General features: G+C 35.5%; 1 long non-coding RNA gene across 2 annotated transcripts in view; it reads right to left on the reverse strand.

The window, feature by feature from the left end:
• Positions 1-10,533: 10,533 nt before the first annotated feature.
• The window catches only part of LOC120264817, a 29,029-nt gene continuing 13,968 nt past the window's right edge, over positions 10,534-25,594 (reverse strand). The window contains exons 6-12 of one of the 2 annotated variants that reach the window (XR_005537538.1): positions 25,050-25,138; positions 22,220-22,278; positions 20,125-20,241; positions 19,659-19,912; positions 19,368-19,461; positions 13,629-14,706; positions 10,534-11,142 (exon numbers count right to left, since the gene is read on the reverse strand). This is a non-coding gene — a long non-coding RNA (uncharacterized LOC120264817). The remainder of the gene's footprint in view (positions 11,143-13,628; positions 14,707-19,367; positions 19,462-19,658; positions 19,913-20,124; positions 20,242-22,219; positions 22,279-25,049; positions 25,139-25,594) is intronic. The other variant, XR_005537537.1, reaches the window with a different exon arrangement.

Here is a 25,594-nt window from a genome sequence, read left to right on the forward strand (position 1 = left end):
TTTCTCTTTTGCTAATAAATCAGCTTTCGAGCTCCTTTTATTCAAAACAACCATTTTATACACTTTGCTTCTTCGTTTGTTGTTGTTGTTGTTATTATTATTATTTTATTTTATTTATTTATTTATTATTATTATTATTAATTTTTTTTTACTAAACCATTTTATACACTTTGTTAATTCTTACATATGTTAAGGATTTGATATTGAGTTCTATTAAAGTGCAAGTGATCCTTTATTGAACAAATTAAAACCCATGTTCAGACATCATCAAGCCACATATTGCACTTAAAAAATTTTAACATGCGAGTAACAAGAATTTGACACAAGTGGCATTGCAACAATTTAAACAAAAAGAGGATCTGCTAGAATAAAAGAAATTTCTACATTTTGCCCACAGACAAGTATGGAATCAGATATTCATCTAGCTCGATAAAAATATCATTTTCTGTTTCATAATAAAATTAACTATTGATTCTCGCAATAACAAACATTATATCACAAACAATATAAAAGCATGTGATTTTCATCAAACAAGATTAACCTCAATTTTCAGATATTTTTTAAGAAAACCTTATAGAGCAAAGCATAAGAAACCAATTGCAAAATCCTAATTTGGTTAAAACTAAAAACTTTAAAGAGTGAAATATTTCCGTCTTGTACAATAAAGAAGTTCCCCATTTGTTCATTTTTATAACTGAAAGATTATGGAAAACATTGAAGAAAAGTACCGAGAAAGAGAAGCTTGTAATATGTAACCAAAGTGCTTACATTTATTCCCAAAGAATTAACTACTTAAATAGTGTTACAATAAATAAAGTTCTCTTCAATGTATTTCAACTCAAAGTTACTAGATAAAAAAAGCAAATAGACAAAACCTTTGAGTAAGATAGATGACAAATGCCACTTTAGAGTTTAGACTACATTTGGTGAAATGGTGCTAGTTCCACATTGTTTAGGAATTAAGGAAAGAAAATCATAAGCACAATTTATAGTATGGGTATAAATGGAATGGCAGAAATAAGTTACAAAAAACAAAAAAAACAAAAAAAAATCTCGATAGAAAACCACTTATCCTACAATTCCCTAGAAATTTGGTGGTGGGGACAATATGTTGCAGACAAAAAGAACAATATTTCTTTCAAAACCACTTACAGTAGAAAACTATGCATATCTCACTTGTAGACATGAAACAAATTCCAGTTCTATCAAAGCATAAGCACTCCTTGACAATATAAAGAAAAGACTAAATTTTATGGATTTTTAGCAATAAACCAAAAGGAGTATGGATCGACAACTTTTCAAGAAACTCCCTGAGGGTGTAAACAACTTCTACATCTATCTTCCACAAAACATGTCTAACGTTCAAGTATAATGACCAAGAATAAAAGACTTCTAACCAAAACAATAGCACCATTGGTTTCTTAAACACAAGACTTCCAATAAATAATAAATAATATATAAATATATAAATAAATACAACATCAAATATAAACTTAGGATGGTATAGATAATGAGTAGTTCTAATTTTTCCCAAAAGTAGTTTGACACTTTAGTTTGCCAGATGACATGGACCAATATTACATTTGCTAATTAAACTCTTAATGGAGAAGGCCAAGAGTTAGTACAGAAACTACAAAGATGGTAGAATAAGTAGAAGATTTTCGCGGAAGAAAAGATGTTACTAGACAAGCAACAGATGATATTTTCTAAGCATCACATGTAATATATCTATTTAAAAAAAAAATACTACAAACACAATTCAATTTCCCTGGCTGATAACGTAATCTTTCCATTATACTTGAAGAATTGGAACATACAACATTTCCATTATACTTAAAAAATTGGAACATACTAACAGCATTATTTGGTCTTTTCATCTAGTGGTAAAAAGAGTTAATCATGCCAAAATTGAATTTTGATGAGATTCCAAGCCAAAATAGCAAAAGAGAGAAATCACATAGAATCAATGGAGGCATAGCTGAAAATCTATTAGAAACTCAAACATAGGGATACAAAACGATGACTATTTGAGAGGATCATTACTTTCTTGCAGTCAAGTAACATCCAAATGCCAGCATGCCTCCCACGTCACTGGCTGTCACATGGGTCTTCAGTCCCTTATTTTCCGCCTAGAATATGTTATATAGGAGGCCTAACATTACTTTGTCCTGTGGGATCCCCCTTGTCCTCAAGGTGGAATTCGGGAAACTATTGTTGGATTATATCAGTGGACTCTTAAGTGGCTTCAAATGCAAGTAGATTTTCATACTGAATTGACACTTCACGACCATTAACAGAGGGGCACATCCCAAATACTGAAAAAGGCTTAACACCCAATTTAATTCCACATCTAACATTGATGAAAGTGGTTCGCCACGGTCATTAGGTTCCAATACCTTTTTCAGTTAAGAAACATGAAGCACCTGGTGTATTTACAAAGATGCAAGGAGCTCAAATCTGTAGGCCACTAGTCTGATCCTTTCAGTAATACAATAAGGGCCAAAATATCTGGGAGACAACTTTTTGTTAGCTTTGCAAGCTAAAGAACACAGCCTATAAGGTCTTAATCTCAAACAGGCCAAGTTTCCCACATCAAACTTCACAGCATTTGTTATCCACTTGTGCCTTCATCTTCAACAGAGATTGAGCCAAATGTTTTAACTCCAAAATCTCATCTCGCCCCAATAACTGCCTTTCCACCGAAGCTACACTCGTAATCTGCATCCCAAAGCAAACTAAGGCTGCAGGATGACAACCATGAACAGTTCTAAAAGGAATGGTGCAAACCATGGAATGCGGTGTTGTACTAGAATTCCGCTCGAGTAAGCCAAAGCCAAACACTCAATTTCTTCGGTTTCCCAAAGGAAAAACAACACAAATAAGTCTCTAAACACTGATTTACTACTATGGATTGTGGGTCAAATTATGGATGATATGCGGTATTGCGGTTTAGACTCGTTCCTTATGACTTAAAGTGGTTTAGGAACACCTTTTCATGATTTGTCACTATCGATCTTGTGAACCCATGCAAATAAGTCTCTAAACAGTGATTTACCACTTTAGATTGTCCATTGAATTACGGATGGTAAGTGGTACTGCAATTTAGACTTGTTCCTTGTAACTTAAAGAAATTTGACCAAAAGTGGCTTAGGAACACCCACTATCGATCTTGTGAACCCATGTAGCCGAATGACCTCTCGGACGAACACCTTTCCTACATCATTGGATGTGTACGAGTATTTAAGGGGTAGGAAATAGGCATATTTTCTCAACCAATTGACCAATACCAATATTGAGTTGTAAACCTTTAATCTAGGTAGCCTTTCAATAAAATCCATAGTGATGACTTCCCAAATCTGGTTTGGAATTCGCAATGCTTGCAGAAACCCAACCAGAGGTAGAGCCTCATACTTGTATTATTGAAAAACCATACATTCTTCCACATATTTTTTGATACACACATTATTTCATGCCCACTCAATAAACATCCCTCGCTATTCTCTTATACATCCCTCGCTATTTGTGGCTCCTCCTTTTTGCCCATCTTTTGCGTTGCTTTAATGTTTGGAGTTGAACCTCCTTTCCAATAATTCATGCCTGTGAATAGGAACACCTAAGTACTTATTGCTTCAAATCCTTCCAAATCCTACAAGGATTTCTCACTTCAATCCATTGGAATCACACCAATGCCTTACCTACAAAACTCACCCCGCCACCATTAACTTCTCAGCTTCCATCATCCTATTCATCTTCAAGTATAATTTGGCTTAGAAAACTCAGCCATCCAAGTTCTGCCCCTCCCCCCTAAAAACCATTGGTATCTCCGGTCATTGTACACCCTTCCTTGCTTTCATGTAGTAGTTTGTCCAACATGTTAGGAATTTGTAGGGTTTCACAACCCAAATTCCACTTAACAAGAACGATTGATAAGTACCTAAATGCACATATTTTCTTATACGTATTTTATACACTTGCCATGTACATTTTGTGGAATAGATACCCATTTTGTGCATGATTTCGTGCTATTTGCATTGCAGGGTATGAAGAAGCCATGGTGAACACGAGAACATGATTTGGGCGAAAAAAGGAGAAAAATTGTTGGATGTTGTAGCAAAGCACTATAGCAGAAGCACTGTAGCATCAGAGAGGAGAACCATGCGGCCTCCATACGGCCCGCGTGACACTCGTATGGATTTGATCATAAATGAAGCGAATTTGGAGGTGTGACATTTTAGCAAAAACACAATGTTTTCCATGTCTCCATGCTGAGGAAGTATCTGCCTGATCCATCGCATGCCATTCATCATGAAATAGTGGAGCTTCAAAAGAACCTATCCTACGAAGAGCGACCAGTGGAGATCATTGACTAAAAAGAACAACAGCGAGGAAGCCGAGTTACCACATTGATTAAGATCCGATGGAGCAACAACTTTGGTGGTGAAGCTACCTGGGAGCGGGAGACTGTTATGAGGGAGTGTTAAATAGAGTTGTTTAATGACTCTTGATGCGAGTTTAGAAGATTAAACTCCCTCTAAGGGGAAATGATTGTAATGACAGCCTTTTCTTTGCCTAGAATTTTTTTTGGAAATTGAACCCCATAAGCCTTCACATGCATTCGGAAATTTAGGATCTGTGTCTGCTGCTTGATTGAGCATTATTTCTGAGTCTCATTAATTCAAGAGGGGGAGGAGGGGGGGAAGGAAAAGTTTGGCTGTAACCCACTTTGCTCATCTTCTTCATCACTTCTATTTTTCCTCAACATTCTCTTCTTCTCGTTATACTCCATCTCCTCACTTTGGCCGGAGTTCGAGTGAAACAGGTCAGCGGCGAAGGAAACCAAAGCCCTCGCAGGCGTATCGTGCTCCAGTCATGGCTATGCTTTTCTGGACGAAGTTTTTTTCATGGCACACCTTCATGAAGCGTAGAGTGAAACCTCACACCGAAAACAATCAGTCCGAGATCCATTGATAGAACCCTAAACGTTGTATTCCTAGAACATGTAGGCTCTTGCACTCGTATAACTACGTATTTTCTTGTATAATGGAAATTATTTAAATATTTAAAAATATAATTGTGTTTCTATTTTTATTCTGTCGAATGCCATTTATTATGATTTTTCGAAATTAATTTATCATGTATTTCATTGCTTGTACTCCGTATTTTTTTGTGGTTTTTCATACATCTCCATTCTTGGCAATTTGCTCAGCTACAAGTAAGTCTTAACCATGTGCACATGTTTTCAGTAGTAGAGTTACCGGGCATGCGTGTCTATTCCGGTTGTTGTTGAAGATCTGGCTTAGGCTGTTGATGTTCTATCTGTTTTGACTTCACAGTCGAAGATCCAACCTTAAGCTGTTGATTCTGTTTATTACTCAAGGAGATGTAGACTTATAGTTTTCTGCATTTTACGAGTATTCTAATTTGATTTGATTTTTGTTTTATATTTTTATTTATTTATTTATTATTTTGTATTTGTCTGTTATTATACCTCTACAGGTATATTATCTATTCTCTGTCCAATATTTGAATATATTATTTGTAAATTTCTAGTTATTTGTATTTTCTATTACTCTTGAGATCCTATTGAGGGCTTGTGGTTCATGTACTCTCTGATTTTCCCTTTTTGCAGGTGATGAGTAAGCTTAGGATTAGGGGTCTTCACGAGTTTCGTTTTTGTAGTTGTTTTTATTTGTAATAACTAAACCTTGCGCTTGTAGACCTTGTAGTGTGTTTTGTGTGAGGTTAGTATTTTATTTGAATTCCTATTTCGGACTGTTGAGGATGGCATCTTGTGCATCTGTAGTGCTGTTAAAGGCCATATTTCAAACTATTTTTGATAATTATTATTATTATTATTTGTTTATATTTCTGTATTATCGCTTCATATCTTTCTTTCTTGTGACAACTCTGATTGGATTTGAAATCTGAGACCTTGCAACTGGTGGGCCTAGCCCTATTGTAAGCGGCTGGTATGTTGGCAGGCAAGGTTTTGAGGATGGGGCGTGATAGATTAAAGTGGTATCAGAGCAAACAACCAAATGTCACCCTTCTGATTTAAAAGTCTTAGTTTTTCGAAAATTATTTATGAGAGCCGATCTAGATAGTGTAGTTAATTCTAAAGTTTTAACTATTTCCTGTGTTGTAGTAATCATGCCAGAGGGTAGAGGGTGACCTCACAGAAGGCCTGTAAACCCTAAAACCACCCTTGGGGCCTATGGAATGCGAGTAGGAGGCTCTTGTTCAATCAAATAATGAGAGGCAACAGGACACTGATCTTGAAGTTGAAGGACAGCCGAATCGCGCTACTTTGATCGGGATTATGAGAGAAATGATGCGCAGTCAACGCTAGCAGCAGCGACATCATGCTCCCAAAGGCGGTCAAGATTTACTGACGGAGTTCAGATGGCACGCACCATCACTATTCGAGGGGACCACCTGTAAAACTAAGATCTTTTGAGAAATAAAGGTGTCTCCTCCATGGTGGAGAGTTGTCATTATATAACCATAATACAAGCTGAATCTTAGCCCTATAATACAGCTAAAACAGCTAATATATCCTAAAAAGGAAAGTAAAAGATTTAAATATATTTTGGTAGCTTGATATATTGCATAAAATCTGCTAATCATTAGATGGACAGCTAATTTCTTTGACATCCTCCCTCAAATTAATGCTGGTAAATCTACAAGCATCAATTTGCCAACAAAGGAAATTATGCCGCTGACGTGTCATGGATTTGGTAAAGATGTCTGCAATTTGTAAACTAGTAGATATATGTGGGAGAGTGATAACTTGGTGGTCGTAGGCCTCTCTAATAGAGTGGCAGTCAACCTCGATATGTTACGTACGTTCGTGATAGATAGGGTTGGCAGCAATTTGAATGGCACTAGTGTTGTCGACATGCTGATGGAGTTGGTTGATTTTTGAGGAAAGCCAAGTTACGTGAGAAAGCCTCGCAACCAAATAATTTCGGAACAAGTAGCGAGACATGGCACGGTACTCGGCTTGATTGATGACTTAGAGACATGGTTTTGCTTTTTTTGCATTTCCATGAGATAAGAGCATCACCAAGAAATATACACCAACCGATGAGTAGACTTTTACGGTGTCCGGACAGACCAGACCCTAATCTAGCGTCACTATAGGCTTGTAGCTTCGGTGAGGAACCCGATAGGGGAAAAAAAATAGGCCCACGATTAGGAGTGCCAATGATGTATTGGATGATGCGTTTGATCTGCGAGATAGATGGAGATGCCGCGTCGATTGCATGAATTTGCTAAGCGTATGGACGGCATAAGAGATATCCGGTCGAGTGATGGTTAGATAGATTAGACTACCAACAAGCTTTTCGATATAAGGTAGGATCTATAAGAAGCTCTCCTTCATCTCGTCGATATTTCACATTAACTTCCATTGGGGTTTCAACAGACTTATTACTTGTGAGTCCTGCTTATTTGGCCAAATCCCGAATATATTTATGTTGATTTAAGAAAATACCTTGACGCTGATGATGTACTTCTAACCTCAAGAAGTAAGTGAGTTGACCAAGGTCTTTCATGTGAAAAGTCGAATGTAACAATTTCTGAATATGATTGATAGCTTGCATATCAGAACCAGTTATGACAATATCATCCACATAAACAAGGAGTACAACTATACCTTTAGTTGTTTTTTGAAAAAACAAATAGTCATATTGGCTTTGTTGAAAATATAGTACCATATCGGTTGTGTGATAGAAGTGTAATGGGTTTATATATAGGTATAGGGGTTGAGTCATTAAGTCTTGAGACTTTTTGGTGTAAGACCCCTAAGCCCATATAAAGCCCATATAGGGCCCACTAGTACCAAAATATAAAAATCTAACATGGTATCAGAGAAATATAGTGGAGCCACCGATGTGGTACAAGTCCATGTGTGTAGGACCTCTAAGACACAAGTAGTGTACAAGTCCATGTAAACAGACCTCTCGTGTATAAGTCTGTGCAAATTCGACCGAGTTGAACTTGAGGGAGGGTGTTGAAAATACAGTACCATATCGGTTGTGAGATAGAAGTGTAATGGGTTTATATATAGGTATAGGGGTTGAGCCATTAAGTCTTGAGACTTTTTGGTGTAAGACCCCTAAACCCATATAGAGCCCATATAGGGCCCACTAATACCAAAATATAAAAATCTAACAGGCTTTGTATATATGAAAAACCAAGAATAGTAGATTGAAACTTTTCAAATCATACTCTTGGTGCTTGCTTCAAACCATATAGAGAACGTTTAAGTTTGCAAACATCATTGGGTGAAGTAGACATACCAAAAGGAAACTTTATATAAATATCTTCCTTGAGATCACCATGCAAGAATGCGTTTTTGACATCCATTTGAAGTAAAGGCCATGTTTGAGATGCAGCAAGCGCCAACATGGTTCGCACAGTGGTCATAATTTAGGCCATATTCTTGCTTGTTCCCAAGAACCACCAGTCTCGCCTTATAACGTTCGATAGATCCATCTGAATGAAGTTTGATAGAAAATACAAATTTGCTGCCAAAAGGTTTCACAGATGGAGGGCGCGCTACAACATCCCAGGTTTGGTTTTCTTCAAGTGCAAGAAGTTCTGTTTCAATAGCTTTCCGCCAACACTCATGCTCCATTGCCTGCTTATAAGATGAGGGAATAGAAACAAAGGACAAGGTTGCGGTCAAGGATGTAGGATTAGGAAAACCATACCTATCTGGGGGTCGACTAACTCGAGTACTATGTCTGCCGATGGTAGGAGTTGTTGCTTGAAAAGGTTCAACAACAAGAGATTCAGCTTGAGGGTAGTGTGGCTGCGTCTATGATACACCAAAAGAGGTTTAGGAGATGAGAAATTTGTAGAAGAGTTAGTAAACAAAGGAATAACAAAAAATGAAGAAGAAGGCTGTCCTTGGTGGGTGGGGAAAAAATATTGATTTTCTAGAAATATTACATTCCTAGAAACCCGAATACGCCGCAGATTAGGATCATAACAAAGAAAACCTTTTTGATGTGCAGAGTATCCTAGAAAAGCACACTTAACTGATTAAGCAGTTAGTTTTGTGCGTTCATGTGGAGGAAGATGAACATAGCACACACAACCAAATGTACGAAGATTAGAATAATTTGAAGTATGACCAAATAACCGAGTGAAAAGAGAGACATGGTTTAGTGAAGGAGATAGTAATCTATTAATGAGATGAATAGCAGTGGAGAGAGCTTCACACCAGAACTTGGAGGGCACAAATGACTCTAATAAAAGGGTACGAACAACATCGAGAAGATGACGGTTCTTTCTTTCAGCCACGCCATTTTGTTGAGGGGTTGAAGGACAAGACCTTTGTGAGATTATTCCATTCTCTTGCAAAAATTCTTGAAACAAATGAGATATATATTCACCCCCATTGTCCGAGCACAGAATTTTAATTTTGCAGAAAATTGGGTCTAGATATATGCATGAAAAAACTTGAAAACTAAAAATACTTCATTTTTAGAATGCAAGAAGTAAATCCATGTGAAACGACTATAGTCGTCAATAAAAGTAACAAAGTACTTGTAGTTAGAATGAGAAGGAACTGGTGCCATACCCCATACATCGCTATGTATCAAATCAAACGGATACATCGCTATGTATCAAATCAAATGGCTGAACTTCATTCGGAGTATGAATGGGAAATGGCAAAGTTCTACTTTAAGTTAACAAGAATTGCACTTAAATTGAAAATCACTACGAGAATGTGACCTTTTATTCCCAAGCAAACCTGATTTCAACAAGTTAGAAAGAACAATATTGTTTGGATGTCCAAGGCGTTTATGCCAAGCTTGAAAATCAATATGAGTAAAATTGTAACTGACAAAGGGCAATGATTGACTAGGAAGGAAAAGAAAATTGGATAGGAAAAAGGCGTCCGACTTTAGGCCCCCTCGCGATCATCCTCCCCGATTGTTGATCCCTGCACAGACAACCAGACTTTGAAAATGCCACATTGCAATTATTATCAACCAATTGGCCAATGAAATGAGATTAGTAGTAAGACCCGGAAGAGACAAAGACATCGAGTTAGAGAGGAAGAAATATCACCGATGGTTGTGATCGGTAAATGGTTGCCATTAGCGAGTATGAATCTTAAGATTTCAGAATATTTGTTTGTATTTGTAAGAAAATGAGCATTATTTGTCATGTGATTAGAAGCCCCAGAATCAAAGTACCAAGTAGATGATGAAGAAAAACATTTTACCCGAGAGTCCTAAAAGCGGAAAAATGCGAAATGATCATTTGTTGAATCATTTCAGGCGTTCAAAGCTGAATCGGAGCATTTTTGTGTCATTGCTGTATTCACAGAACTGCTAGAGCTTGAAGGCCCAACTGAAGTTGTATATGCTGTCTCAGATTTCTTGGGAGGTCGGATGGGACATTCCTTGATAATATGGCCATTTTTCTTGCAATAATTGCAGAATTTTTTAGAGCAAGTGGAAGCATAATGCCCTAATTCTTTTGCAACAAAAAAACATTGAACAGTCGCGAATATCTCTTCCTCTCGGCTTGCTGTGTGCTGCATAAGCCATAGGAACAAAATTAGATTTTTGTTCTTTCAGGGTGTTTTGAGTGAGAAGGCGTTGTTCTTCCCGAAACAAATCATTGAGACATGCATCCAAAGAGGGAACAGCTTCTCGATTCATAAGATTAGACCTCGTTGCTTCAAATTCAGATCTCAATTTCATGAGAAATTTATCTCTTTTAGTTGTTTCATGGATTGTTTGAACAGATTTGAGGCCTTCAATAGGTACGGTTGCATAAACAATATCCGTATATTCAGCCCAAAGATTCATGAAGCAAGAGTAAAAATCAGAAATTGAGAGACTATCCTGTTGAAGAATGGCTAAGTCATGCTCCAATTGGAATCGCCGGGCAGTATTATGTTGACTGTAGAGTTTTTTGAGAAAAGTCCACATTTCGGCTGAAGTCTTGAAAGGTCGAAGATTCAAGACGATGTTGGGTTCGACAGATCCTAGAATCCAGGCCATGATTTGAGCATCCTTGACCTCCCATTTGGCATGCTCGATCTTGTCTGTCTTTGTCGGGAGAAGGAGTACTGCCATCAACATAGCCCCACAAGTCCTTCCCTTTGACAAAAATCTGGAAGTGGAAAGCCCATGCTGAGTAATTCTTGCCATTAAATCGAACTAAGAAAACATCATACTTGTCTGAAGACATGAGATCGAGAGAACTTGAACAAGAGTAAATAGGAACTAGAGAAAGAACTAGGATGAAATGGACAATTGAACAGGACAGATCAGAATTGTAGCTCGGATACCATGTAAAACTAAGATCTTTTGAGAAAAAGAGGTGTCTCCTCCATGGTGGAGAGTTGTCATTATATAACCATAATACAAGCTGAATCTCAACCCTATAATACAGCTAAATTACAGATCTTCAGCCCTATAATACAGCTAAAACAGCTAATATATCCTAAAAAGGAAAGTAAAAGATCTACATATATTTTGGTGGCTTGATATATTGCATAAAATCTGCTAATCATTAGATGGGCAGCTAATTTCTTTGACACCACCGACCCGACAGTGGCCGAGTACTGCATTCGATAGATAGAGAGGACTTTTCGGGCCATGTAGAGCTCGGAGGACGACAAGGTTAGCTCAATGGTATGGAAAATGAACTGTGGCTCAAGGGTGAAGACGCCTTCCAGACTTAGAAACAGTTCAAGGAAGCCTTAAACACCAAGTACTTCTCGTTGAGCCGACGAGCTCAGATGGAGACACAATTCCTGAACCTAAAGCAGGGAACGATGAATGTCAAAGAGTATGAGGCTGAATTTGACAGCTTGTCCCAATTTGTCCCTTTTTTAGTGGCGAATGAAATGAGCGGATCTCGTCGTTTTGCGGATGGCGTGAAGAACCATTTCTAAAGCTATCTTATACAGGGGTAGTTGACATCGCCAAGGACCTTGAGATTACTTGGAAGGAGGCGCGGGACCCAGGTAGGCGTGATCAGCAACAGAACCGAAGGTCAGAACTCTCTTAGGAGCCAGTCTTTTGGAAGTAGCTTTGGGCATTCCAAGGGAAAGCATAGATTAGTCCTATAGTAGAGCCCCCGGCTTCATCATCTAGCAGTGTAACCCAACCGTTTCAAGGTCTTACCAGTGGGGGACGTCATACACAGGCAGAGTGTAGACGTGCAGCTAGCGTGTGTTATCGTTGTGGCAATCATGAGCATTTTGTGGCTCGATGTCCCTAGATCCCGCCTAGGACCCTTGGAGGCGGTGGGAAGCAGGGTGCGTCAGTAGAGTAGCCCAGGTTATGCAGTGGATCATGACAGATGAGCCACGAGGCACCCTAAAGCAGATGACCCAAGTAAGTCTTGAACCCTTGCTGCCTCTCAAGGCACCTGCTGGGATTGGACTTTTCCACCATATGACCTGGGTTGCTCGGTTGAAGCGCCTAGGTTTCCACCGCCTGCCTCTCAAGGTCCTAGGCGGGCTCTGTGGACACTAAGCCATGAAATGCTCATGGCTACCATAACGATAAAACGCACCAGCTGCGCGTCTACACTCTGCTTGTGTATGACGTCCCCCACAGGTAGGACACCAAATCGGCTGGGTTACATTGCTAGATGAGGCCTTGTCTCGAGAACCCGATGATGATGCTGGGGGTCTACTGTAGGGCTTCGACCTGTGCCCTCCCTTGGAAGACTTGAGCTACTTCCCGAATACTTGCTTTTCCTAGAATTCTGACTCCAGTTCCGCTACTGGTCATGCTTACCTGGTACCTGCATCTCCTGCCAAGTAAACTCAAGGTCTTTGGCGGTGTCAACTACCTCCACATAAGATAGCTTCAGAAACGATACAAGGGCTTGCCGAATATGGTTCTTCAGGATCTTCTCAAAATGACGAGATCTGCTCTTTTCATCCGCCACTTAGGACAAGACAAATTGGGACATGTCAAATTCAGCCTAGTACTCTTCAACATTCATCGTTCCCTGTTTCAGGTTCAGGGACTGTCTCTCCATCTTGGCTCGTCAGCTTAACAAGAAGTACTTGGTGTATAAGGTTTTCTTAAAATGTTCTCAGGTCTGGAAGGCGTTTTCTCTATTGAGCCGCAGTTCATTTTCAAACCACTGAGTTGCACTGTCCCGCAGTATGTATAAGGCAAGTATGACCTTGTCTTCCTCAAAGCTCTACTTGGCCCGGAAGATCCTCTCTATTTGTCAAATGCAGTAGTCGGCTACTGTCGGGATTGGTGGTCCCCTTAAATGGTGATGGTGCATGCCGTCTGAACTCCGTCAGTAATTATGAAGTTTGCAAACCATATTCTCCTTTTCCTGTACCTCAAACCCTTGTGGTTAAACCATGTAAATATCTTCCTCCAAGTCACCATTTAAGGAATGTTGTTTTTTTACATCTAATTGTTCTAGGAATAAGTGTTCTTTTGCCACTATCGAAAGTACAATTGTAATGGTGATTAGTTTAATAGGAGAAAATATTTCAATATAGTCAATACCTACCTTTTGCTGAAAGCCCTTAACTACAAGCCTTGCTTTATATTTTGTACAGTCATTTGGTTTATGTTTAATCATGTAGACCCACTTATTTTGCACAGCTTTTTTACCTCTTGGTAATTCAGTAAGTTGCCATGTGTTGTTTGTCATCAATGAGTTCATCTCATCTTTCAAAGTTAACTTAACTCCCACTTGACAGAGTCTTCCACTTGAACCGCTTCTTCATAACATTCAGGTTCATCTCTGTTAATTAGTAAAATATAGTAAAGAGAAAAGACAACACTTACGTTTGAGATTTAAAAGAAAATTTCTCTTGTTCCTATAGGTAACATTCTTCTCTTGGAGTTTTCTCTCATACTGCTTCGCATTGGATCTTCCCATGGACTCAACCGACGCTGCATGTTTTTCGACGTTCAAAGAACTTAAGCTAATCTTTGAGCTAAACCTTCCATCGTTTTCTCCATCTTTAGTAGCCTCTACAACTCAAACTTCATTCCTTCCACCTTCTCCAAAATCTCAACTTTTCCCTCATTGTTTTTAGGCTCCATTGGATCATGCTTTTGATACAAAGTTGATGAGATTACAAGATAAAATAGCAAAAGGGAGAAAAATAATTTTAGAACAATGAAATGGTTAATCATAGAGAAGTAGCTATAATTTCTATTAGAAACACAAAGATAAGGACACAAATGATTACCATTCAAGAGGGTCATTACTTTCCTGCAACCAAGTAACATCCTTTAACATATCAAATACATATTAATATAGGATTAAGTCCCCTATTTTTCCTCCTAGAAATATGTTAGATGTATAGGAGGCCTAACAAATTCATTAACACATAAAATACATACTAATATAGAATTAAGTAAATCAAAATTGGTTACTAGTAAAATTGATTAACAACATCAAATTGAATAAATGATACAAACACATGTTCAATTAAAATCGATGTTAATTAATCATGTCCAATTTAACAGAGACAAAGGTGATTTATAAATCTGTGATGTATATTATTCTTGATAAATAATATAAAATAAAGTCAGCAAACCATATGAATAATATTGTTAATAAAATCAAATAAAATTGATGGGTAGCATGAGATAAAAGATCACTTACAAATAAAGAAATGACTTGTACAAAATAGTGCGGTGAAGAATGGAATTGATAAAATGGTGGTGAGTCACTTGACTAAGAGCATTACATCCCATGCAAAAGCAGAGAGGAGATTATTAAACTTGCTTAATCGCATTATAGATGCATACAATGAACTCAAACAAATGAAGGATGCAAATAAAACCTACAATTTTTAAGAGCTTAAAATATCATATGGCATAGGTTTTACCTTAAGGCCTTGCTTGGGGAGAAGGGTTGAGAGGGGTTTTAGAGGGTTTTGGAGGTAAAGGTTAAATCGATTCTTGCTTAGGGAGAAGGGTTGGAGGAGGAGATAAGGGTTTAGGAGGTAAATGAGGGGTTGAAAACACCCCATTTCTCAACCCTCCAAATTGGAGAGTTGGGAAGGGTTGATAATTTTATGGACGAAAAAGCCTTATAATAACTTTATAATAACTAATAATATCCTTATATTTTGGGAGTAAATACAATAAATAAAAACCTTAACATTAAGTTTCCTCTCCTCCTCTCTTTGTCGGAGATCCACCGGAATCTCTAATTATAATTTTATTGAACGAAAACATCTTTTTATTTATATTTACTAATATATATAGGGTTGTATAAAAGATTTGAAAATATCTAAAAGTTTTTATGTTAATTAATCATTTTTGTAGACATACTTAATTGAGATTATTGAATAGAATTTATTTATTGATCCATTATTTATCATAATATAACATTTTAAACTTAAAGGGTATTTTGGTAATAATAGTATATAACATTACTTTCTATTACCTTCAAAACCTTCCTTTACTTTACCTTTGCCTCAAACAAGGTATGGGTTGGTCCCTTCCCTTACTTTCCTTTCCCTTCCCTTACCTTACTTTATGAACCCTTACTAAACTTCATCCAAGCAAGACCTAAGTAAAATTTCATATTGGACTATTTATCATCCAAAAGAGAACTACTAATTTATGAAACAAAACCAAAAGGTTTCAGGATTAAGGTGCTATTGTAACCAGCTTCTTCACTATAGATGCATACAATGAACTCAAACAAATGAAGGATGTAAATAAAACCGACAATTTTTAAGAGCTTAAAGTATCATCTGGCAAAGGTTTTACCTTAAGTAAAATTTCTTATAGGACTATTTATCATCCAAAAGAGAACTACCAATTTATGAACCGGAACCAAAAGGTTTCAAGCTTAAGCTGCTATTGTAACAAGCTTCTTCACTGTACCTTAGACAGTGGATCTTTAGCATGCATTCTTTTACATCTGAAGCACTACATACCAAAAACAGAGGCAAAAAAAATAATTTACCAAAATATTAAGTAGTAAATTGTAGACAAGCCAAGCTATAAAGGCACATCCACAAAAATTCCTCAGAAGTTGCAAAACATACAAAGACTTAACAACTTCATAAGGAAAGAAAAAGCTTTAAATGCTGGCCTTAGAGATAAAACGTTGATTTCATCTGGAAAAACACAATATAGCATAATCCATTAAATCTTGGAAAATGGCAACAAGATAAACTTGCAATCAGAAGTCCAGCACAAAAACATCAGTATAAATTAAGTTACCTTGTAAAAAAACATGTTGTCGAATTTGTTTAAAAAAAATAAAAGTTGGCAATTTCATCAAATAAATAATTATTGCGGCAGCTACTGTTACGGAATGCTAATAGTTATGTTAGAAACTTAACAGGAGATCCTCCTCTTGAACTAAATCCGAAATTAAAGCAAAAAATAAAAAATAAAAATCTCACTAAATCCAGAAAATATACAAGACATTTTTTTAAAAAAAAATTAATAACATCAAACTAATCACTTTATTTTATACCAGAGAAACTCAAACAATCATAACATAAAGAAAGAATATTGAATATGCACCTTGAACTCAGCATTATTTAATATATATATATAACTATGAGCATATCCCACAAATAATGCTGGTAAATTTCTAGTGTTGTTAATAACCAATAATATGAAATATGAAGGATGGTGAATATCAAACTCAAGTGCACATAACTTCACATTGAAGGTAAAGAATATCATTATGTTGGAGAAAGAAGAGAGACTTAAATCATATATTAAAAAACAGGTTTCACGTAACTCAAAAGGCTTGATACATTCACCTCACAAATAACAGCAACAAAATTACAGGAAAAGTCTGCTGATATAGCCACCAAGTAATATTAATGTTGGACAAGTACATATTAGGCCAATATTTTTTGCTATTATCATTAGCTTCCTTTGCAATGTAGATACCAATTGGTTTGATCATTGACTTGAGACTGAAGAAAAACTGCACAATATTAAGTATTGTGCACAACATTATGTTATAAAATAATGACGAAGTTCAAGAGTTTGAATGCATGCAAAATTAATACTAAGTAACAAAGAACAACATGTGCCTTAAAAATTGGTCTACATGAATGAAATGAAATGCAGATTTCATTAACATGCCCATTGTTATATAAAATACAGGATCACAAGGATTGCAGATCAGAAATCATGCATTGTACAGCAGACAAAACTATCCACACATAAATATGGATTATGAAATACTAACATAAAAGACAAAACATGTGCTATTTTCAAGATAAGTCATGATGCCATGAGCATAATTGTAAATAACTAGGATATATACACCACTTATCACCAACATGTGTAAATGAGGAATAAATTGAATGTCATGCTAGAAAGAAAAGGAAATTTAAGATATAAAATTAAAAAAAAAACTTAACTATTATCATATGCACGCAAATGTGACAACATATTCAAGTTGTCACTCCAATACTTTGGTTCATGTTGAGTTTCGCATTAGCCTCATCAATCAAGCTCCGTCATATATCATCAAACAACTTCAATAGATTGAGTCATGGGTCAGGTTCTTGGAGGAATGTTCATTTTTTTTTCTATACTATCTTGATTTCCTTAGGTAGCAAATAATCAGGACAAGCCAATATCCTCACTGTTCATCTAAACTCGATGAAAGTACAAAAATGTTCTCACAACATAGTTCACATAATTATATGAAATGTCCTTAACAAGCATTGCTAACAACCCACTAACATTATAATATTCATGCAAAAAAAAAGAAATATGCCACATATAGAACATTATATACAACAAACCAAGCGATCTACATATGAAAGAATTTTTTGAATCAGTTCAATAGCTTGATCATACACTTATAAGGAGTACCCACCAGTGAGAAGTATAATAAATTGACAACTAAAAAAACTCATTAAAGATTCGATATTATCTAAAATAAATCTGGTGATCAATATAGGGTAGATATTTTTTGAACTTTCAATAAGGCCTCTAGGATAATAATAACTTTTAAGGAATAAGACATACATCAAATATTACAAAAAAAACTCCATAAATATTGTGCTCATATATTTAATATAACATTGAGCATGCCAAGAGGCTAAACCCTAGTGACTGTTTGGTTCACGATAATGTTTTCACATTATTGGCTGCTACATGGTATTCTGAAAAGATTACCATGTTTGGATTAGTGGCGGTAGCAATATTTGATTACCAACCTTGGAATATTACCAAGGAACATAGTAATCATGTTACCACCAAAACAGATGCCTATGTTGGATTACCAAGTGGGTAGTAAGCTGAACATTTTTCTAGACAAAATGCCCTTTGTTTAAAAAATAATAATCTTAAAAAACGACTTACTCTACCCAGTTGATTAAAAATATTATTTTCAGATAGCATTTTTTTGGGAATATCTCCAACTTTGAAAAATTATTTTTGTATTATAATTAATTTTTTTATGTAAAAATTTTATTTTATCTTAACTTTCGGTTTGCTCAAAATTTCATATATAAAGGTATTTTGGGAAAAAATGTACAAAAATTAATTTTTGATGCTATAATTTAATTATTGCAATCACAAATTTTATTTTACCTTAAATTAAAATTTACTCAAAATTGTACATATAAAGGTATTTTGGGAAATTTGGAACATTATTAAGTTGATTACTATATAATATAAGTTCCCAACCAAACATGGTTATCATAAATTACCACAACATTCGTGGGCATATAGCATTCCTAATCTCATTACAAGGTAATATATTATTATTGCGAACCAAATAACCCCTTAAGTGTCGTAGTTATGCTTCTAATTTTACACTAACCAATCAAAATATTAGTTTTTAAATAATATTTAATCTAGTATATTGTTGGCTATAACTGGATCGGTATTTGAGGTTAGCACGGGCAAGTGTGCATAATACATGCAACTTGTGCCAAACAATAAGTTTAAAGATTAATAATGATATTTTAGATTCGTGGGAAAAAGAGTAAAAGTAACTACATTGGGTCCAATAAAAAATTACTACCTTATCCTGTACACATGGTTCAAAATGCTTGAGAAGGCATCAAGAGTTGTTCAAAGGGAAAAGTCCTAATAATTTTAGAAACATGCACTGTGACCAAAAATGCTAAAAAATGAACCATCAATCCTTTCAAAGAAAAAAAATATTTAAAGGAAAAGAAGTTTAAAAAAAAATGGTTGAGAGATAAGAGGAAGAGTAACAAAAGGAGAAAAAAATGCACGGGAAGAAGGCACATAAAGAAGAAAGAAGAGTAGCATAAGAAGAAGAAGAAGAAAATGAAGAAGAAGAATGAAAAAGAGGAGGAAGAGAAAAAAATTACATACATGGGAAATAGAACACTCATAAAAAAGAACATAGCAGCCCATTAAGTCAACCTTAGAACCTCATAGTCGTAAAAATGCTTCTTCTCATCAACTTCGGAGGAATGCAATGATAAATAATCTTTAGCCATCCTAGCCTATTGAAGTTCTACATAAGAATCATCCAATAATCAAATCAAGTTAACAACAACATTAAGCATTAATTTAACATATAATTATTTCCTACATAGCATTGAAAGCTATAAAATTTGCATGAAAAGAAAAGAAGGAAAAGCTATTATAATTCGAAGAAAGAAAGGCATAAGGGCAAGAACAATTGTAGAAAGAAAGACAGAGAAAACAAACCTATTAAGATTGGAATAATAGCCTCCAAATTCACTACTTCAGGGCGCTTCCAATTCGCTTGGGGAGCATCAGGATCTTTCTTTCTCACACATGATGTTATAGCACTGGAGAGAAAGAAAGATTGAGCCGATAGAGGGGTGAAGAACCTTGTCCAGCTCAAGGTCAATGATGGATGAGGGAACTCTAGCATTGCACATCTCACTAGAAGCATCAGGATGAGGTTGGAGTATATGCAACTTAGGCACAACCATGATCTAGGAGATGAAGAAGTGCACGGGCACAAAAATTAGTGAATCAATCGCTAGATTTTATTCAGAACATGAATCTGAAGAATTGAAAAAGTCAAAAACCAATTGAAGCCAAACTAGTAGGTTAAATAAACCAATTCTTCAGTTCTTTTAATGGTTTCAGCTTGGGTTTTACTTTTCTCCCACCATCACACACACATAAAAGACGTTTTAGTCACCTTGTATGGTCGATCCTTAGCCAAAATCTTTGGGCTTGAGCAATCGGTCTACTGCCTTATTCAACTTCACTGTTTCCAAAATTATAGTGGCCCTTTCAGCAACATCTTCAAGCACACCTGCAAGGAATTTTTATTATCATAAAAATGATTATAACAAAAGATAAAAACTATAAAGTATCAAGCCAAAACGCGCATGCCTGCCAATCATTCTAGTAACAAACATTTGATTATTTTCAACAAAACATTAAAACAAACATTGAGAAGCCTTGAAATCCATCACATCTTCGGCAAAATAGCTTGGTTACTATCAGAATCAAGACAACATCTACCAGAAAACTACATTCTAGAGGTCGTTCAAGCTTGTACGCATTTAATCTTATAATGAAGATGGCAAGAAAGGAGAATGAGATTAGGGTTTCTACATCTTCCCATCTCCAATAAAGAATTAGACTGACCCAAACAGTGATCAGAGACAAAACAATAATATAATATTCTCACTGTTAAGTATTCATCTCTAACACGATGGACGGTCAAAATAGATTCCTCTTGCCTTCAAAAGAATATGTTCCCAGTGACACCCTTGTCTCCTGCTCTCTCCCTCATGATGGTACAAATTTTTAGCACAATGAAATAATAAGAAATCAAATGAGAATTGTATGTGCTTGCAGATTTTCAAATATGATGGTTCGAAACTATTTCCCAGAACTATCAACAGTCTTAAGCCACACAATTAGGGGTGGCAATAATCTGTCCGGACCCAAAGGCCCGGTTTTATCTGGCCCGGAATAAAAAGGGTTTGGACATAAGGTTTGTAAATGCGGGCCGGGTTCGGACATGGCTTGGTTGTCCGGATTTAAATCCGGGCCGGGTCCGGACATAGAAATTCGGACAACCGGGCCCTTTTAACCCCTAAAACTTTAAAAGCCCATAACCTTAGGCCCATTTGTTTTAAGCCCATTCTTCTAAAAACTTTAAACATATATTGTTTTTTCTATTAAGACTTAGATTTTTCTATAATTTGAATTGAGTTTTGGATTATTGATGTTTATTTTTTTTACATTTAATGTGAATTAAATTATTTTTGTATAATTTAATATTTGAGCGAACTTAAAAATAGCTTATAGAATTCGGACAAATTTGGACATCCGGACAACCCGGTTTTAAAATAAACCGGGTTTGGACATGCCAAGTTTGTCCGGATTTAAAACAAGGCCGGGTCAGGACACAAGTTTTTCTATTTATATTAGTAGTTGTCCGGACCCGGTTTTGTCCGGACCCGAATTTTTGCCACCCTACACACAATTAACAGAATAAGCAATTGGAAAGCATTCTTTTAACATAAAGCAATAGCCAAAACAGTCAAATGCCTCAGAGAAAGGCCACCTTGCCATTGCCTCCTAATAAAATTCAGCAGTGGCAGCTAAAAAAATACAATCTTTACTTGTGTTCTTATTATAATGCTTACGTTATATCTAATCTTAAAAAAGCAGAGTAATATAGTGATCATGCATTCATTTATTTTCTTAAGGATGCAAGGTATTTAAGGCCTGGTGCAAAAGAGCATCACCTGGAAGTAAAAGAAACTAATTGAGTTTTATCTGTGTATAAAATCTTAAATTCAATGCATTCATCTCTCATCATGTTCACTAGATGTCAATGGGCATAAAGGGACTCTTTATTTAGTTTTGATAACAAAGAGCTCTTTTATAATCAATTCAACTCCAATCCATTCATCGAATTTTATTGGTTATAAATTTCAGGGTAAAGATTTATTTTAACACCATGGCTCGATTGACTTCGATCTCACACCAGATACTTTGTCCAAATGACAAACCAAGTCCAATTCCGAACTGAAATTGAAATTGATTCACCTGGATCAAATTTCAGGATAGAGTTTTAACAAATCCCAAATGTGGTTTGTACATACATAAGCTCAGTTTGATAATATGCTAACAAAGTAACAAGAGCATGGAAGCAAGAACATTTTAATAACAGACTGTTGTGAGTTCAAATGATAATGTATGTTGTCATCTTTTTTCAAGCACCAATTTCTAATCACTTGTAATTTCATCATAATGGTAGATGAGGGTAGTACCTTGAACTTAGGGAACCCAATGATGCATGCACATTCAGCCACCTCTGCTCCAGCGCATTCTGGAAAACACCATGTCTTGGTGTTAGATTTGGTTTAAAAAGGTTTCCAAATTCCAAGAAGATTCAATAAGAAACAAGTTAGCTAGATGTACAATCATGGTTTTCTCAGATAATGAGCAACTGTATTGCAAAACATAATCCCACATTAGAAAGCATTTAAGAGGTAAGTTCATAAATGATATATTTATAAAATACATGAGCCATGAGAAACGCAGTTATGGATGAATGAAGTAAATTCCTCATTCCTCCAGCAATCAGAAGTTGTCCATCAAAATGTGCTTTACCTCCACACTTGAATTAACTTTTTTATTAAGTTATAAGCCTGACCTTCAATTGAACATTCTTTCATAGTATCCTTCCAGTGTTGCCAAGTATAGGAGTTTCTCAGCAACATAAGTTGGATTAAAGGAAACTAAAATAAAAGAAGGTTATTAAGGTTAGTGGACTTGACTAGTTGTCACAATAATCTGACAATCCCACATCAATACCCTTATGGTGTGTTGTTTTAGGGTTCTTTTAAACATGTCTATCCAGTGAAAACAAACGGATTTCAAAAGGATGTCCAATAAGATAACAATAACAAAATATTGAAGAGAATACCGGTACCCCCATCTTTAGGCTTGTACGGGACATCCAAATACATGTCTTGAGAGAATGATAGTAATGCAGAAATAACATAAATATCTCAATGCCTCACATCAAAAAGCCAAGTAATTTGGGTTAAAACTTAATTCGAGTGTAACTCTGTACTATGGAATTCAAGAATGAAAGACAGCATGCATCAAAAATCGTTTTGCACTTCTGGCAAGACTAATTATAGCATGACCACAGATGTTACTTCATCTTTCCACAAAACTTTAAACAAAAAATCAAGAAGATGTAATTATAATAGAAAAAAAGGGAAACAACTGTTATTGAATCAAGGACTAAACAAATGATACATGGCTCCACATCAGGGATGATCAAGCCAATGCCACTAAACAAATGATAAGATTAGGATAACAATAAATAAATGAAGATTTTGAAAAAAAAAAACCAACATATGAAATTTCATTATGTGCACAATAAAGAACGTTAGCATTCTTACATTATCATGGCACCAAAGCAAGATAAAAAGAGAAAAAAGCATTTGATAGTTTTGTTTGAATTATTATGTGTATGCACTTGTCATTTCTCGTAAACCAGCATTTTGGTGAATTAGAATGTGGAGTTTTAATAAGTATGAGGATGCTTTAACACAAACAAAACTACGACCATTTAGGATGCTTCCGCTCATTTTGACCAAAGTAAACATTCAAATTTGGTACATGTAAGATGTTTTGTTCAGAAGAGCTCATTCATTAATTGGACAATTTTTCCTTAATATATACCTTGCAAGTCAGGATTGTAATAGTTTTGAAAGGTAATGGAAAGGCAAACGACTCGAATTTCTGAATAGATTGTTTATATATATAAATAATAAAAACATAAATTTTATGCAGGCTTATATGTAATTATATAATTATGATTGAGCCAATTCTCAAAGGCTATCATAAAGGGGAAAACTCTAATTTTTATGTTAACTTTTATTTTTCAAAATTTGACCTAAATTAAAATAATTTAGAGATATGATAACGAATGATTATATTGAGCTCACTGAAGCTCGGATTTGGTCCTTTAAAGTATTTTTTTTTCCATAGGAGAGATTAATTTTATCAATTAAAACAAATATTTTAAAATTAAAATTTTCAGGGTTTTAAAATAAATATTTTAAAAAAAGACCACCCTTGCCTTTTAACATACTGTACCGCTAAACTTCCATCCCTCAGAACTACTACCATTGCTACATCCAACACCGCCGGACTTTCTACGACTATCTGCCTTGTATCTTTTCCCAAAACTTTACAACCCGTGCTCCCAAATAGCACTCCATATACCTTCTTATTGCTCCATTAAGAATTAATATCTCAATTTTATAATTTTATATCTCAATTTTAAAATAATAAATAAACATGTAATTATCATTGATCCTTTTCTAGATGGCTCAATACTGCGCTCAAGCATTCCACAAATAGTCAAGCTATACCCTGCCTCATTACTCCACTTGGATTAAACATTATAAACCCCATAAAATTATCCATTTTGTCTTGTTCCTCTAGCTAGCTTAACTTCTAGTTTATTGATGCATGACCTGTTCACAATAAATAAAATCTATCCAAACCAACTTCAGAAAACTAACTACCCTACCACCAAATTATATCATGTATCTCTACTTGCTACAACAATAAAATTTTAATTATAATTTCAAATTTTTATTACTCAACTAAAGTTGCATTCATTTTATATTATTCTATTCCAAAATAGCAAATCTTTAACCATTTAACAATCCTAGACGGATCACATTTTCACCTTATTACCTCATCAACATCATGGACTGCTATCTCACCTTATTATCTTGCAAAGTCAACCACTCTATCCCTCACAACATATTAAGCCAAACAATTAAACACTTCATTATAACAACTTATGTCCCCACAGTTAAAAACTCCATTATTCCAACCTTATTTCCGCATAGTGAAAAAGTCCATTCTCCCCAACTTAATTCCCCCCACAAGCACTACATCCTCCCCACCTTGTTTCCCCACAAAAATGCTACGCCCTCCTCACCTTATTTCCCCGCAGATTTAGCACACCATCAATCTCATGCATGCATGTTTCCATTGCTATATATACAAACGAAATCTAAAATAAATAAATAAAATAAATAAAATAATAATAAAAGAAGAACATACAAAAGATTGCTTCTTCTGCCCCAAAACAAACGGTTGAATTCCTCCTCATCCCCAGGTTCTTCTACATGCCCGCCATTTATCATCAATATCTTAAAAATAAAAAATCAAACATATAGTCTAAACTTAAAAAAAAGAACCACAAAGCAAACCATAAAAAATATCATTCGCTTTCATCTAAATCAAATCCAGTCTTTGGCCCTCAATTTCCAATTCCTTATTCAACTGATACCCAGTTATTTACAAACTTGTCCTACACACTAAATTTTAAGATACTAGTGCATAGAAATGCTTACATTTTATGTCATTTGTAAAACCAACTATATTGACCAAAGTTTATGTCATTTGATAAACCCCAAACTAATAAATTTAAAACAAACCAAGTCAATCATTTAACCAAAATACTTGTTGCCGAATGTTGAAACCAACCAATAATTAAATATCTAGAAAACTACCATTAACAATAATTGCAAATTCAAAAAACACTTACACTTTTAACCCAAAACTGTTCGCCAAATTACCCACAAACACTTAGAAATATTCATTAA

The sequence above is a fragment of the Dioscorea cayenensis genome, chromosome 7, assembly GCF_009730915.1.
Source record: "Dioscorea cayenensis subsp. rotundata cultivar TDr96_F1 chromosome 7, TDr96_F1_v2_PseudoChromosome.rev07_lg8_w22 25.fasta, whole genome shotgun sequence".
Lineage (NCBI taxonomy): Eukaryota > Viridiplantae > Streptophyta > Magnoliopsida > Dioscoreales > Dioscoreaceae > Dioscorea > Dioscorea cayenensis.